The sequence below is a fragment of the Acartia tonsa genome, chromosome 5, assembly GCF_053477335.1.
Source record: "Acartia tonsa isolate MP-2025a chromosome 5, ASM5347733v1, whole genome shotgun sequence".
Lineage (NCBI taxonomy): Eukaryota > Metazoa > Arthropoda > Copepoda > Calanoida > Acartiidae > Acartia > Acartia tonsa.
Genome location: NC_137264.1, coordinates 2,191,440 through 2,208,446, shown reverse-complemented (window position 1 = coordinate 2,208,446; position 17,007 = coordinate 2,191,440).

Here is a 17,007-nt window from a genome sequence, read left to right as displayed (position 1 = left end):
CATTTTAAAAAATTAAAGATGTCCATAAATACGGGTTGATTTATGATTTAGGTTAGGTTAAGTAGAGTTAGGAAGGCCAAACAGAGGCTAGAAACATGTCTTAAAATGATAAAAATAATAGGGTGTGGCTTTTGTGCTTTCAGTTTATCGAAATATCTATTTGACTGTTCTTAAACACGAGAATATTTTAGTCTAAAGATAGAATCTGCACAATGTCAAAATTTTGTAGTTTTAGCACAACTTGGAATGATGAAATCATATTGCAGTTTTCTTTCGCTCAGTTCAATATTTAGAATACATATGCACTTCTTTTGATATTAAAATTATCCTTTGATTAATTTAAAGGCACCACGCCCCTGTAGGGAAAGGGAAAGGTACTCATCAATTTAATCTTTTTAATGCCTGTGTCTATATATATCCTGTTTGTCTTTGTGTACTGAATGATCTTGCTAACCGTTAAACTGATATGGTTCTCTTTTTACATTAGAGCTTTTAAAGGGTCCTTGGAAGGTTTAAACATCCTCCAATGAGAAATTACCTTAAAAAAAGATTACCCCCCCCCCCCCCCCCAAAAAAAAAAAAAATTTAATCTTAGATTATTTATCTCTTTTTTAGGACCCCATGAAATAATGAATTAGAATTAGTAGTATTGTAATTGTTAGTGAATTATTAAGCAGTTACTGCAGTGATTTTCTTTTTATTTGTTTTCTACATCTCTTTAAAGTTATTAGGTCCGTTTTCATTGAAAACAATTCAACCCTTTTTCAAGAATGGTACGTTAAACGAATTTTTAGATTTTAAAACAACAGAATGGTTCATTCATCTTTAAATATTACTACTAAATAATACAAAGTATTGAAGAATTTACCTAAACGGGTAAGTAATCTTATAGCATGGTTAAAAATGGAAGTATGGAGGACATCCACAATGAAAAGAAAAGCTTTGTTTTTGATAAAGCATTCCAGGAATTTAGAATGAGCAATATCTATAACCTCTCTTTTATAAATATTATGAGTATGACTCATAACTAATGTTGCATTGTGAATACGTACTCTATGACTTAAGTATTTGATACTTGCATATAAAATTCTGTTGTGTTGTTTATTCGAATCTATAGGCGTTTGGAATGGAATGGAAGGGGGGGGGGTGTTGAGTTGAACCCCCCCCCCCCTCAGTAATTAGGTAGGCCTCTGCTTTCTTCACCTCAAGGTTTACAATTCCTGGCAAAACCCTGTGCAGGTTAGGGGTTTGTCGCAGGGATCTAAAGGAATGAGGTAATGGGTGATAAATTGATGTACATCCTCAATAATGATACACAATATTACCCCATCTAATCATAACAAGTTATTGAAACGTTTGTACACTCAACCTAATGAACGAACATATAAAAAAGGGGGGGGGGGGGTTAATGCAACCATCTCGTAATCAGTGATTAAATGGCACTTAGAATTCGAATTTCGATCTGAGCCGCCAGCCGTTACTTTTCCAACTTTTTGTTCGATTTAGGGAAAATTTACCTACCAAGGATTACTCATGAAAAATTTCAGATCAAAATTCGAATTTTAAGTGCCATTTAATCATTGATTACGAGATGGTTGCATTACCCCCCCCCCCCCTATTTACTAAAAAAAACGTTTTATGAACTTTATAAGTGTCGACTTTTTGGTAGTTCTGTTTAAGACGTTTGGAAATCTTTAAATGAGATGGGGTGGAATGTCTAGAAAATGAAATTTTCAGATGCTACAAGCTCTCTTTTAGAATCTGCAGTTTAGGATCCTTTAATCAAAAGGTTAGTTGTTCATTATGCTGATTAGGATTAGCAATTAGAATAAGTCGCCCCAAAAGTCATTGTTATAATTTTTTTATCCTTTCTGGACTTAATTAAATTCTTTTTTTTCTGAGTTTATTTATGAAAATTAACTTCTTTTGTTAACATGATACTTCTTATAAAATATATATTTTTATACAACAAAACATTTTTGTTGTAAGATGATAATTTACAGGAATATATGATTAGATCAACGGAATATTGAACTAAACTAAAATAAGTTTGTCTCAAATGATTTGAGATTGTGCTTTTTGGCAAAAAATAGCAAAAAAATTCAGCGGGAAACTGATTTTCGGCAGGAGCAGTAGTTCTCCCGCAGTTTCTCCTTAGTTCCACATTATAGATCATTCGAGCAACTGCTTTGCCAACTACCTTTTAGTGCTGGAACTACTTTTTTGGTTGAGTTTCTTTAAGTTTTAGGGTTGCGTATAAAATGTCTCATATGTATAATGCTCAATTTATAACATACATGAAAAAAATTTTGTGGGGGAAAGTTTCTGTAAAGAAAATTGACAAATTCTTTTTATAAAAGTAAGAAATGTTGAGTTAATAGGAAAATTTTCTTTTGTTAGTATATCTTTTCATCCTTGTTATAATTTCTAATTTCTTTGCAAACATTAGTTGAAACATGAGATGTAATTTTCAGAGGTCATTCACTTTTATATAAAAACTAGCGGCTGCATCCATAGCAATCAAGGATCTCTATATTCAAAAGGAAAGAAAACCAAATATAAAACTTTTCTAAAATGGATAACTCAATGGATTCAGAGGTTAGTAGGATAAACTAAGAATCCTTACTTATAAATAACTAGAATTTATTTTCCGCCGTTTTTTATAATTTTTCCGGCATTTTACATTGATTTATATATTTTGTGGACATTACCTTTATTATGAGAATTTTAGTTTCAATTTTTACATGACCTACTAACTGCAGCCAAAAATATGTCTAATTTACGTGTTGGATGCTAAACTTTCTATTTTAATTGTTTTTCATCCTTGAATTTATTTAAAAATATTTTTTTAGTAAAGCGGTTTCGCCTCTAGGGGCTTTCCAAATATTTTATTTCAAAAGAAAAAAGTATAATAGTTATTTCTCGCATCGTACTATAAACGGCTTTCCGCGGATATAGAATGTACAATTATAAGATTAAAACTAGTTTTTTTTAGCCCCGAGATGCCGAAGGCACCGGCCAAAAAAACTGGTTTTAATCTTATGTTTGTACATTTTTATATTCGTAGAAAGCTGGATATAATACGATGCTAGTGTAGTAAAGCATCCTTGTATAGAAACTATGAATCATGACGCATATAAATAAACAAATTTCTGTTATCAAGATTTTAAACAATTGAAATTATATAGTGGAGTATTAAGCAAGGCAATATAAAAAGTTAGTTATATTTGCCAAGCTTGAATACTATGTTAATGTTTACCCTTGGTGGTTTTGTGATAAAATAAACCTTGGTGGTTAACTATATTATAGAGATTGATTAAGTAATACCTTTGTGGTCAAGGCTGAATCTTAGTGGTTGATTAAGGGACCTTTGTGGTCCAAGACATATATATTGGATCTTTGTGATAGACTGGACCTTTGTGGTCAAGGATGAATCTTAGTGGTTGATCAAGGGACCTTTGTGGTCCAGGACATATATATTGGACCTTTGTGATAGACTGGACCTTTGTGGTCAAGGATGAATCTTAGTGGTTGATCAAGGGACCTTTGTGGTCCAGGACAAACCTTTGTGGTTTTGTGCAAAGACCTTAGTGGTCAACTGAAGTGACCTTTATGGTTAAAGACTTATCTTTGTGATTGAAGAACTTAGTATACCTTTGTGGTCAAAGAACAAAACTTGTGTGATTACAAAACTATGTATAAAGGTGCAATATAACCTTAATACTCTTCACATTCTCTATTGTAAAAATGCAAAGTTCAATAAAAATCAATATGCATGAACTTTGATACACACATACTGCATTTTCTGATCTCCTAGCATTGAAAATGAGCACAACACAATAGATTGAATACTAGTATCATAAATTTTATGTATATAAATGATATGTATATGATGTATATAATGTCTATATTGATGTTCTGATCTTCTTATTGTCAACTCAAATTTTGTTAACAAAAGGCAGCCATTTTGAATATGAAGGCAGCCATTTTGAATATGAAGGCAGCCATTTTGAATCATGGGAGCAGCTATTTTAAAAAATGAAGGCAAAATTTTGTCAGCTGATTTGAATTGACGGGTATAAAAGCTGAGATATTTATTGTAATAAATCAGTTCTGTATTTGCTTTGAAACTGTTAACAGTCAAAATAAATATATAACTCCAAAAGAAATCTTTGTTATTTAACAAATATTATCTTTGTAATATAACAAGGAAGTAGCAGTCCATCAAGAAGACCTTCCTGCCTGAAGAACCCTCACCAAGATGACCTTCCATCCCAGAAGTCCTCCCAGCCTACATCTTCCAAGTACCTACCTAGTGATAATAAGGTTCCCTAGTTCAAGGGATATCTTAAGGAGGTACTCATTGTGGTAAAGAGTGACTTTACCACACTAGACATAGTTTTTTCGTATGGTTGAGAACCGGTTGAATCCTATCCACCGGATTCGAATAAATACGAGAAAATCTTTTCCAGGAAATTCTCTGTAATATATTCTCGGTAAAGCAGAGGCCAATCGGTCCAGTGGTTAGTGAGATTCTAATCTGCATTCAGACAGACAGACAACGTTCTATTTTGTATAACTGAACCTAATCGTCATAAAATAGCTTAAAACCTACAGTTGAGTAAAGTAAATCATATTCAAAAAAAATTAATGTGCCCAAATCATTAGGAGATTATTATTTTTCTAGAGGTATTTTTTAATAGTCAAAACATTTTTGTTAGATAACTATAACACGTGACAGATTAACTGATAGACTGCAACGGCAATTATAAAGTGGCTATGCTACCTTTTTAGAGGAAGGGCCAGGGCTTGGTTCTGGGAATATTCTTTATATTCAGGAAATGTAAAAATTCATTCATTTCAATTTAAAATCAGAAAGTAGGGAATTTTAAGCTTGTTTTTTTCCTCAAATATTTAAGTAAATCTAAAAATAGTGCAATTGGCGAAAATAAAATTCATCTTTATAATTGTTAGTACTTAGCTGTTAAAAGTCAAAGAAATAAAGAGTTGTATGATAATAGTTATTTTTGGTGAGTAAAGTTTAAAGACTCGCATCCCTTGTTCCTGATTTAAAAGGAATATAATGCTATATTATGTTGCCTAGGGGTTTGTCTTGTCAAGTCTTGTTTTGAACATGTCTATTTCCTTCATTTTATGACATTTTTTTTAACAAAGGGAGAGGTCATTTTCTAGTAAATCCTGTAAAGGTGTGTGTTATAAGGCCTAAAAATAGTAGTAGAACGATAAGGTGCTCTATATATTTGTATTTCCTATTGAATAGAACAATAGGGAAGAAATTTTTTTTTTTTTTTTTTGATAACCGTACCTGGAATATCTGAAATTTCTATCAAACGCTTTGTTTGGCTCAAACTGACACAAATAAAAAAAAATATAATTATAATAAATCAACCTGTAAAGAATGACTTCTTCCTTTGTTTAATGGTATAGATTGTTCTTAACTTTTACCTTGTACCTATAGAAAACATTATTATTATAATTATATTTTTTTTTTAATTTTTGTCAGTTTGAGCCAAACAAAGCGTTTGATAGAAATTTCGTATTTTTTTTAGATAATCCAGGTACGGTTATCAAAAAAGAAAAAAAATTTCCCTATTGTTCTATTCAATAGGGAATACATATATCTAGAGCACCTTATCGTTCTACTACTATTTTTAGGCCTTATAACACACACCTTTACGGGATTTACTAGAAAATGACCTCTCCCTTGTCATAATTTTATAAGCATGGCAACTTAAATATAATCTTATTGACTTAATTTTGACAATTATTGGCATGGGGACTTTTGTTCAGACTATATGATAGTCTTCTAGCAAGTTTTATAGACAATCAACCACTGCACTGACTCTTTGGGAGTTCTTTCTCTCATTCATTTTTTTTCTTTAATAATGATAATGCATAAAAGTTTTCTCATTTTAAGCCTAGTTTTTACATTATTTTTTATATTGTTGTAAAAAAGTAGGTAAAGAATATGATTCTATAGTTCCGTTTTGGAAGTTTTTGAGTGTATGATACAGCGGTTTGAAAACTAGTTAGACCAATAATGTAAAACACACAAATATGGTTGAAGGACATTATTGCAGAAAGAGAGGTTTAAGTTTCATAGCTAAATGAATGAATTTAGTTGGTAATAAAATATCTTGCAAACTGGCTATTGGTTTAAAATACCTAGTATTGTAGGTAAAAGTGAAGTAGACAGTTTTAGGGTTTAAGAATAGTTATTACTCGCATCGTATTATAAACGGCTTTCCGTGGGCCTTAAAAAACTGGTTTTAATCTTATGATTGTATATTTTTATATTCGTAGAAAGCTGGATATAATACGATGGAAGACATAGTTTTTTCGTATGGATGAGAACCGGTTCCTATCCACCGGATTCGAATAAACACGAGAAAAGAATTGATTTTTTCAGCTTTTTAACAGTCCTTAAATTATTTCTAATAACTTTTCATTACCTACTTCATTAGGAGAGTTTTAAAAATAGCCGTAAACCATCCTAAGACTTACAAAGGATCCTATAAAAGCAATTGATCCATCCATTTCAAAGTTATTTTGCTTCTGACAAAAAAAAGACTTTACTAATACTACATTATATTATACTAGCGGCTACGCCCCTAGAGGCCTCTAGGGGCACTTGAGGAGAAGGGAGTCAAATTTGATAACCCAATTTCTTTTTTAGATTTTAAAAGAAAAAAGTAAAAAAAAATATTTTTGGGGGGTGGAATTTTTTTTTGAGAGGGGGTATTTTTCATTTTTGGGGGGGTTGGGGGTGTCCCACCCCCCAAGAAAATAGTTATAAACCTTCCCGGGACCTATGAGAAGCTACCCTGTTAAGGAGAACTCGATCGGTTCAGCGGTTAGCGAGATCCTTCGCTACAAACAAACAGGCAAACAAACACACAAACAGACAAGAGGTTTGAATTAACCAATTTTTCGTATTTTAGATATAAAAGAAAAATATTTTTTTAAAAATTCTTTTGGGGGTGGGAGGTCGACCCCAATATTTTAATTTTAGTTTTAAAAAGAAATTTTTTTTTTTTTTTGGGGGGGGGTTCATTTTTTGGGGGGTTGGGGGTGTCCCACCCTCCAAGAAAATAGTTATAAACCTTCCCGGGAACTATGAGAAGCTACCCTGTTAAGGATAATCCGATCGGTTCAGCGGTTAGCGAGATCCTTCGCTACAAACAAACAGACAAACAGACAGACAGACAGACAGACAGACATCGTTCTACTTTGTATTATAGATGTTTAAGTATAACAAATACTTATTAACAAATAAGACATGTATGTGTGTATCTTTATATTAGTCCTGTCTGTAAGTCTAGCCTATCTATTATCTATCCATCCATATTTCTTTTGCAAGACGTTTGTTTGTCTGTCTGTCTGTCTGTACATCTACCTTAGAGTCGCACCAAATCAAAATTATTACTAAATATTTATAGTAGGTAGTTTGTTAGTTCCGATATCTGAATCCTGTTTTTCATAATGTTTTCCCCTGGTCATAATCAGTTAATCAGACACGAGTAGCGACGCTTGTAAGGCCATTGATCCCCGGAAATTCTATACGTTTTTAAAAGCGAAGCTTTTCTATAATTAGGGTCGGTCCGTACGTCCGGTCGTACGTCTAAGATGGATAGCTTTTTTCGTTAATTTAGGCATGTTAGAATTGTCCTATCGATTTCAAACTTTGCATGGTGATTCCTTTAGTAGTTAGGTACGATTTAGAAAGCGTAGCAACTCTATAATCATTATCAAAATGTCCGTACGTCCATTTTAAACATGTTGAATTTTTTTAATAGCTTTTTTCGTTAATTTAGGCATGTTAGAATTGTCCTTTTGATTTCAAACTTTGCATGGGAATTCCTGTAGTATTTAGGTCAGATTTAGAAAGCGTAGCAACTCTATTATCATAACCAAAATGTCCGTACGTCAATTTTTAACATGTTGATTTTTTACATTTTTAACAACTAATTTGTATGTGATCCAATTATCCGATTTTTCTGAGTCTTGGTTTACTGATTCCTAGGACAACAAAGTACATTATTATAAGCAAAGCAACTCTATAATCAAGTCCTGAAAATGTAAGTATGTCCATAAACATTATCCTGTATCAAGAAGTTGGTCAACAAATTGTATGCTTTGACTCTTATTCATTTATACTCTGATTTTTCAGTTCTGACACAATACAAGTGTTAATGTCCGTTTGTCCTACCGTTTCAGTGCTTCGCTTTTATGGATGTTGTCATCCTTGTTTTATCTTTAGCCGCAGTTTAAATGGAGGGTTTAATATACATTTAAATTGTGGTGTAATTTTGCGATTTAATGTTGATATTTATCACCTGTGTAATAACTCATGTTTTAGCTTTTTCCAAGGCTGAATATACAATGCTTAATAGCCTAAAACCTTCCTAGGACAAATGATATAGTTATATGAATCTAGTGCTTCGATCAGTCAATCCGTTTTTAAGATCTTATGGACATCCATGTAGCATATTACTTTTCATAATATCATTATTTTTAATTTCCTATTCATTCTATTTTAAAATAGAAATTAATAGGATATACTGTTAATCTGAAAATCGATATTTGATATTTGGATTATTTTTAAAATTAGTAATATTATACTAATATGACGTATTATTCAAGTGGGGGTTAGGATTCTTTTTAATACGTCATAGTGATTCATTAATATAAGAATTAACAAATAGGTTTTAATATTGTAAATTCATTGTCTTTTTCTTTCTTTCTGTCCCACTCTCTTTCTTTTTAAATGCTTCTTATTTGCTAAATGGAATTTTTCATAACCTTAAAAATTCTGTAAAGCTTCATTTTACCCCTTTACTGTACATGCACCTTTATATTCATCTATCTATCTTTCGTCAATATGTCAAACCAGTTATTGTCTTGGCTAGGCCTAGAGGTTGGTTCTAACTTACTTCATTTTTTTTTGTAAGTACAGTAGGATTAATATTTTAATTATCTTTGATGGTTATGTGATTTTATATATTTATGCGGTGCCTAACCAAACAAACCACCTGTCTGTCCATTGCGCCATTTAAACTACCTGCGCACCCCCCCCTCCCCTACTCATTGAAAATTTCGTCCTTGCCCGCCCCCTCCCCTCAATGCCGTTTTTAAGGATCATTGCCCCCTCCTTAAACCAACTCTATCTTCTTCATTATATGCACCTTTAAAACTGCAAATAAAAGAAAATGGCTGTTTTAAAGTAAAATTCGTATTAATACACATAGTTTTTGTATGAAGAAAGATGCAAGAATTTTCGGATATTGTCGGTTTTGTCACATCGCCTTTTAAGGGGCGTTTCGTCGTATTTTTACATTAGCCTTTCTCCTATTTCAAGCCCCTGCGGGATAATCATTAACTTTTACCTAACCTAATCAATAATAAGCCATCCAAAGCTACTGTGAAAATACCACGGAACGCCCCTGAAGAGGCGATGTCACGAAACTTACAAACCCCGAATTTTCAAGTAATTTATTTGAAAAAATTCAAACACTTACCTATTTTAGTTAGGACTGCTTTTCATTTAAATGCTCAGTTTAAAATATATTTTGATGTTTAAATCTCCTTTTTGTGGATTTTTACATATTTTATCAACACCTATTTATTTCCCCATCCTTCCCCTTTAAATTTTCATCCAGGAAGGGGGTGGGTAACAGGAAAACAACATGTGTCCGGGAGGGGGGGGGGGGGGGATTTAAGCCAACACACAAACGCTAGAGCAAGCGCAGTTATTTTACAGCTATCAGCGCTAGATTACTACCATGCTTTATCCGCTTTAACTAATACGTGTGTGTGTGTGTGTGTGTGTGTGTATGCGTGTCTTAGTATTCTAAGCATATGTGTAACATATGCCGTATTTCAGAATTTTAAATTTAGGCCACTAGGCCATGTAAATAATATCTATATTGCATATGTTCTTTTTAAATTTTAATATGTGAAAAACAATGATAATACAGTGATCATTTATATTTTATTTTGTTAAGATGTTTTAAAGTGAAGATTTTTGAAGTAATATTTTGGTGAAAGTTTTGGGAAAATATTAAGTAGTGCTCTAGTGTGATTGAACTTTCAATGTACTTTGCCCTGAATAGTGCAATAGGAATATTGTATTTGTTTACATTTTTCATTTGGTCAAAATATCAACAGTTTTAGCTGTAAATTTTTAAATTTCTTTTTAATCTAATAATAAATAAAAATCATTAGATTTCTAAGTTTTTGATTGCTAAGAAATTTATTTTGGATTTTAATACTTATTTTTAAGCTTTCTTAACATTTTTAGCTTTTTGTGATGTTTTTAGGTATCTCTGTTTCTTATATTGTGACATATTTACTGATTATAATGATAATTTATTAGTTTATACATTTCAATCTTATGCTCAATTTCATAATTGGTTTCTAGATTAATTTGATTTGTTTAACATTCTCTCAGAATCAAGAATTTCCTCGTCTAAATTCATTTTTTAATGCAATGTTAGTTGTGATTTAAGAGGAAAACAAAATTAGAATTGCATTCTAGCTTTTTTATTCTCAAAAAAAAACTTAACCTTTTTCCTTATTTTCATATATTGACATTAGCTTTAATAGTATGCCTACTTTCTGCATTTTTATAAACTAAGATCTCGTGAACGGCTAGACCAATCGCTCTAGAATTTTCAAGGAAATTTAGTTGTTTTTCCAGCTTTTTGGTCCTTATGCAGGGGAGGGGGGCTACTTACTACTTGAAGTGCTAGATTAAGAGAGAAATCTTTAAATTTTCAGGATTGTTGCTTGTTTTAACCTTTTTTTATGACGACTTAACTACCAAAAAACATAATTTTTAATTAAAAATAATCATTTAAAATCAATTCCCCTTCCTTTTCAAGCAAATAAACCATTAAAAAAACAATAAAAAAATTCATTAAAAATACAAATTGGCCTAATTGTTATTTTGCTAATTACATTGCCTTATTTTCTTTACTGGGTAGATAGGTAAGTATGATTGAAATTAATATTAAATTACAGTTTTGACCTACATACAATATAGTATTGATTTCCTGATAATTGCATTACTTTTTTGCTTCCAAGGAAAAGAAATAATGATATTTTTACAGAACAGTGCAGATAAAGAATTAAGATTTTGTCTTAACATTTTATTTAAATTTTTAAATATATTTCTGTATTTACTATACTTCTTCTAAGGACACCTAAGCTTTTTTTAAAATGGGTGAAATGATTGTTTTGACGGAGGTTATCTAATGCATTGAAAGAATTTTGGTTGGGGTAAAATGAGAGTTTTCAAAGTTTTAGGGGGGTAAACACCCCTTTCCTCCCACCCTCAATTGCATTGGTACTGCTCTTCTCCCATACAAAAATATTTTTTTTTATTAAAGGTTGATTATTCTAATATTAAAAGTCATTCTAAATTAAATTTTTATTATTTGTTTTACTCCTGTAATAATTTACTATGAGACATTTCCATGAGTAACTTAAATTGAGGGGATACATATTACTTAAAAGTATTGATTTCTATGTATTATATATACAATATTTATTTATCTAATCATTCATTTAAATATCTATTTGTATATATTCTTTTATAGCGAATTTAAAGCGTTTTTCTGTCTCTGCCAATTTTTCTTAATTTAGATTTTTTTATTCAATTTTTTAATATATCATAAAAAATGGTAATTAGTCAATTTATGTGAATTTATCTACAATTAGCAAGCTTTGTTTTTGATTATCTTGTATTGATCCAAAGTACATGTTTTATTGATCCAATCTGCCGAGTCGTAGGCTTAATTCTTCTATAATTCCCCCCCCCTGGATTAAGAATAGTTATTCAGCTATTTTATTCTTGGGAATTTCTTATTTTTAATGTGCGGGGGAGGGGGTGAACTTAAATTCTTAATATATATAGTAATAGGACAAAAATGACAATTTTTCCTCAATTCTTATGTGTTTAACTATGCCTTGGGTAGTTATTTTGGGGGTTGATTAAATTATGCTGTTTTCTATTCCATTTCTTATTTACTCAAAACCATTAAAATTGATTAAATCTGTCCACTTTCTTTATTACAATATATAGTGATATCAAACACAAGTCCCCCCCCCCCCCCACACACACACAGAAACCCTTACATGCACACAATTCTCTGAAAAAAATTAGGCCAAGGTCGTCGGAGCAAGAGAGAGAGAGAGGACCAAAAAGTTGGTTTTCTCTTTCTTTCTTTCTCTCCTCCTCTCTTTTTAAGTTTCTTATTGAGTATGCTATCATATCAGCTATACCCACTGAACTAGTAAAATATCAGCTCAATAATGAATAAATGTTTGCAAATTAAATATAGCAAAATGCTAATAAATCCTTATTATTTTTCTTTAAAAAAAAAACTTTTATAGAACACCAAATCGCTTCCTTTCCTTTTCATCCTAACAGGGGTGTGTTGGAATAATTATTCGAGGCCGGGCCGATGATGCCAACCTCCCCCAACTTTGCCAAACACCTGTTATATAAGGATACAATATCAAGGGGGAGGGTTGGGGGGTGGTTTTACTCTCTGGTAGGGTGTGTTTGATTGTAGGAATTGTAGGGCCGGCTAATGTGGTTTCCTAAGCTGGTAAATGAAACCGCTGTAACACAACTGTATGAGTCTATAAAAGACTTGTATTCAAAAATCAATTTAAATGTAGGAACTGGGCCTCAATGCGGAAGTTTTGTATCCAAATAACTTTCCCCTTCTTTTGTAAGATGACTACTTGTGTTTGGCACACCATCACCCAGACATTTCAGGGGTTAGGCATGGCGGTTTTTTCTTCTTCAGGGAATAGCCCGCTATTAGACATAGCACTTTTTCATACGTCCTTTAAGTTTAGGCCATTATTTAAGGCATATTAGAATTGCACCCCCCAAAGATCCATAATTACTTATTGAAAATGATTGATTTGGCTAATTTGAAACCTAATTTTTCAGTATTTTATCTCTTAAAGAGGTGATTTCTACGACGATAAAACACATAATAAGAGTAACAGCTTCCAATATACAAAAAATTGAAATAAGCATAGATTTTCTGTTCAGACTTCTGCTTCTTAAGTGTTAAATAGCTGTCATAAAATTGTTAATTTTTAGTTTAATATTTGTATATTTTTTGACGATACATAGGTATACAAAATTTGCTTTACTATTCTTTTTTTTTTGCCCAATTTTGCTGCGATACTTATTAAACAAGAGTTCCTTCTAATCCCAGAGGTCCAATATCAAACTGCAGTGATTTTACTTTTTTCCAATAATATTATAAAGGAAATCGAAAGTCACCCTTTCTAATTTCTAGCCCTTTGCCCTTTTTCTCCCAATCAAGCGAAAAATTATCATCCTTTATAGACGTGCAATGTACTTTGGTTGAAATCTAGCAAAGAAGATGCAAAAGTATTTTATTCTTACCCCTAGTATAAGCAACAGAATATTGTACTTTTTCAGTTACTAGTTGCTTTATCCCTAGCCTCTAGGGAAGGTCTTGGGAGGTAAGGAAAAAGCCTTAAACAATCTCATTACATTTATGTAGCTTCCTAAAAAAGTACAGACAATTTGGATCAACTTTTTCAGATATCTTTAGCTTAAGATAAAAAAAACCTTACTATTATAGGATAATAGTTATTTCTTTCATCGTATTATAAACTGTTTTCCGCGGATATAGAATGTACAATTATAAGATTAAAACTAGTTTTTTTAGCCCTGAGGTGCCGGAGGCACGGGCTAAAAAACTGGTTTTAATGTTATGATTGTAAATTTCTATATTCGTAGAAAGCTGGATATAATACAATGCTAGACATAGTTTTTTCGTATGGATGAGAACCGGTTCCTATCCACCGGGTTCGAATGAATACGAGAAAAATATTAACTTTCTGTCAATGACCTATCCTTCTTTAATTAATTTCTTTGCTTTACAAAATGCAGGATATTAAAGTATAGAGTAGTTTCGCTGGCATGAGAAAAACTATCACTTTCAGTCAGTGTCCTTCTAGATTGGAAAAAAATATCAACAAACTTGAATTTCAACTTTTTGATAAGGATAAATATCAATAGCTGTTTTTATAGTTACTTGCACTACATTGTTACTTAGTAATTTCGTATTTTCTAGTCTTTTACAAGACTGTCATAGTATATTTTAAAGCGAAGCTTTCCTATGATTAGGGTCGGTCCGTCCGTCCGTCCGTAACGGATAGCTTTTTCCCCTAATTTAGGCATGTTAGAATTGTCCTATTGGTTTCAAACTTTGCATGGTGATTCCTGTGGTAGTTAGGTACGATTTAGAAATTTGTATCAGATAGAATTATCCGATTGATCTGATTTTTGGTATACTGATTCCTGGGACAACAAAGTACAATATTATAAGCGAAGCAACTCTATAATCAAGTCCTAAAAATGTAAGTATGTCAATAAACATTATTCTGTATCAAGCAGTTTTTCAACAAATTTACTTAAATTTTGCTTCGACATTTATACATTTATATTTTGATTATTCATTTCTGACACTATACAAGTGTTCATGTCCGTTTGTCCTACCGTTTCAGTGCTTCGCTTTTATGGATGTTGTCATCCTTGTTAGATCCCATTTTAGTTTAGTATAGCAAGACCTGCTTTATGTTAAACATTGTTTATGTAAATGTCAATCAGCATTTTAGGGAATTGTTGACGTTCTATTTTTAAATTTAATTATGCATCATTATGAAATGTGGAGCATTGTAAGACAATACAATTGTCTTAATTTTTATTGTAGTTTCATTTTTTTGGATTACAGTAAAAAGTTTTTAAACTTTGATATATAGACTAAATTGTAAACATATAGTCCGAGCAAAAAGGTATGAAACGGTGGTAGAAAAGGCAAAAACTATTCGTAAGAAACATGCTCTATTTATTTCTTAAATTGGGTGAAGGTTCTTTAACACACACACACAAAAAGTTGGGTTCAGATTGTTTTTGCTATATTAATCCTTTACTCGGGAAGGGAGGGGACATCGTTAATAATACTGGTCACCAAAGTGTTATTCGCTGGCTTAAACTTTGGGGACGTTAATGAAATCTTAATTGTTTGGAACAAACTCCCAGTGTTCAATCTGTCTATAATGCCCATAACTTAGTTTAATTATTGTGGCTGAACAAACATCAATAATCTGTTGTCTTATACCTAAATTGAATATGTTGTGTCATTTATTAAAAATTAGGAAAAAGGTTAAAAATACTTATTTAGTGCTAACTAAAGTACAAAGTCTAATTTGAAACTATTACTGTCTGTCTAGAATCGAATTTAGATGCAATGTTAAGAATTTTGAAAAATTATTAGTATAATTAAAAGTATTTAGTAGATGGTAAATTGAAGATTCAATATACTTCCCCCAAATATTCAATCTGTATTAGATTTTTTTATGGTAGCAGAAAATGTTAGTTTGTCATCCATTCACCTTTTCTGTTTATCTTTTCTCTTAATAAGATTATTATTTATTATATACTTTAATTTTTGTCTGTACTGTCCACCTTAAAAAAAAAATATGCCTTATATTTTAGTATCTAAGTAGGTAATTCTTAAAAACTCGAAAAGAATCTATGACGTTATGTTTTAGTGGGCGGCCTAAATGTTTTTCTTAAGGAGCAAAACTACTTTACAAATCCTTATCATTTTATTAGACGCTTGAAAAAGCATGCATATGTTTTAAATTCGAAGAAATTTTATAAAAAATAAGTACTATTTAAACCTATTGAACTAAACTTGGAAAAATGTCTAAATTCAACGCAATTAATGGTCGTGCATTTCCTTGTTTTTCTTAACAGCTGATCTAAACATTTAGCTCATTTTCTTGTGTGTCAACTTTTTCACAGATTTTTCCGTTGTTGTGTTGTGTGATGTTGTTGCCTAGGAGGACAGTGTTGTTAGTTTTATTTCAGCAGCTGTTGTGCATTGTTGTTGGATACAGTGATTGTGATTTAAATTCGGTCTTTCATTATCCTATCATTGAATTTCTGTATGGCTTTAAAAGGGAGGGGGCGAAAGTGACACTTTTTGAAACCAAAACTAAAAGTCAAAGGAACTCAACTAAAAACAGAGTTACAGGTCTGACATTTTGCATGGCAGTTGCTTTTTAGGGGTACAATATGGAACTGTGAAGAAACGACGTCGCAACCGCCGAAAACCGCCGAGAAAAGGCAAAAAAAATTTCGGCGGGAAACGGCGGTTTTTGGCGGTTGCGCCGCCGTTTCTTCACAGTTCCATATTTTACCCCTATAAAGCAACTGCCATGAAAAATCTCAGACCTGTAACTCTTTTTTTAGTTGAGTTCCTTTGTTTACTTTTAGTTTTGGTTTCAAAAAGTGTCACTTTCGCCTCCCCCCTTTTAAACTAAGAAAAACTAGTAAACCTCAAATATTTCTGAAATTAAACTGATGTCTAATATTCTTTATTGATATTACTTACAGCATGCTATTTTTCCATAAGAGGCTGGAAACAAAACATTTTGTCTTAATGGTGATAAATTTTGACTGGTAGAAAATTTGGGAGGCTAGAATTGTATTCTAGTTTCCATAATTTTGGTTATGAAAGAATAATTTTTGTGTAACACAGTAACTTTGTGAATGTGTTTGGAAAATTGCGCAATTGAATGTTTAGTGATTAAGCCATTTTATTTATTTTAAGTGTTGCAGTTCTTTGTTATATTTTATTCAAGTGAATTCAACATTTCATTTATTTAAAGCATCAAAATAAATAAAATAACATAAAACGTTTAGAGAGTGCAAAAAATGTAAACATGTTAATTAAAATACTGAATTTTATTTTATTTGATAAGTGATAATGTTATATAAAGTTTTTAAGCTAATTCATAATCGATATTAATTCTAAATTAACATGGAATTTAGTTATATAAGTTTTCCCCATATAGAGAGGCACTATAAATAATATTTTCTTGAAATATGATATGTATTTTACCATATAAGTTTATGTA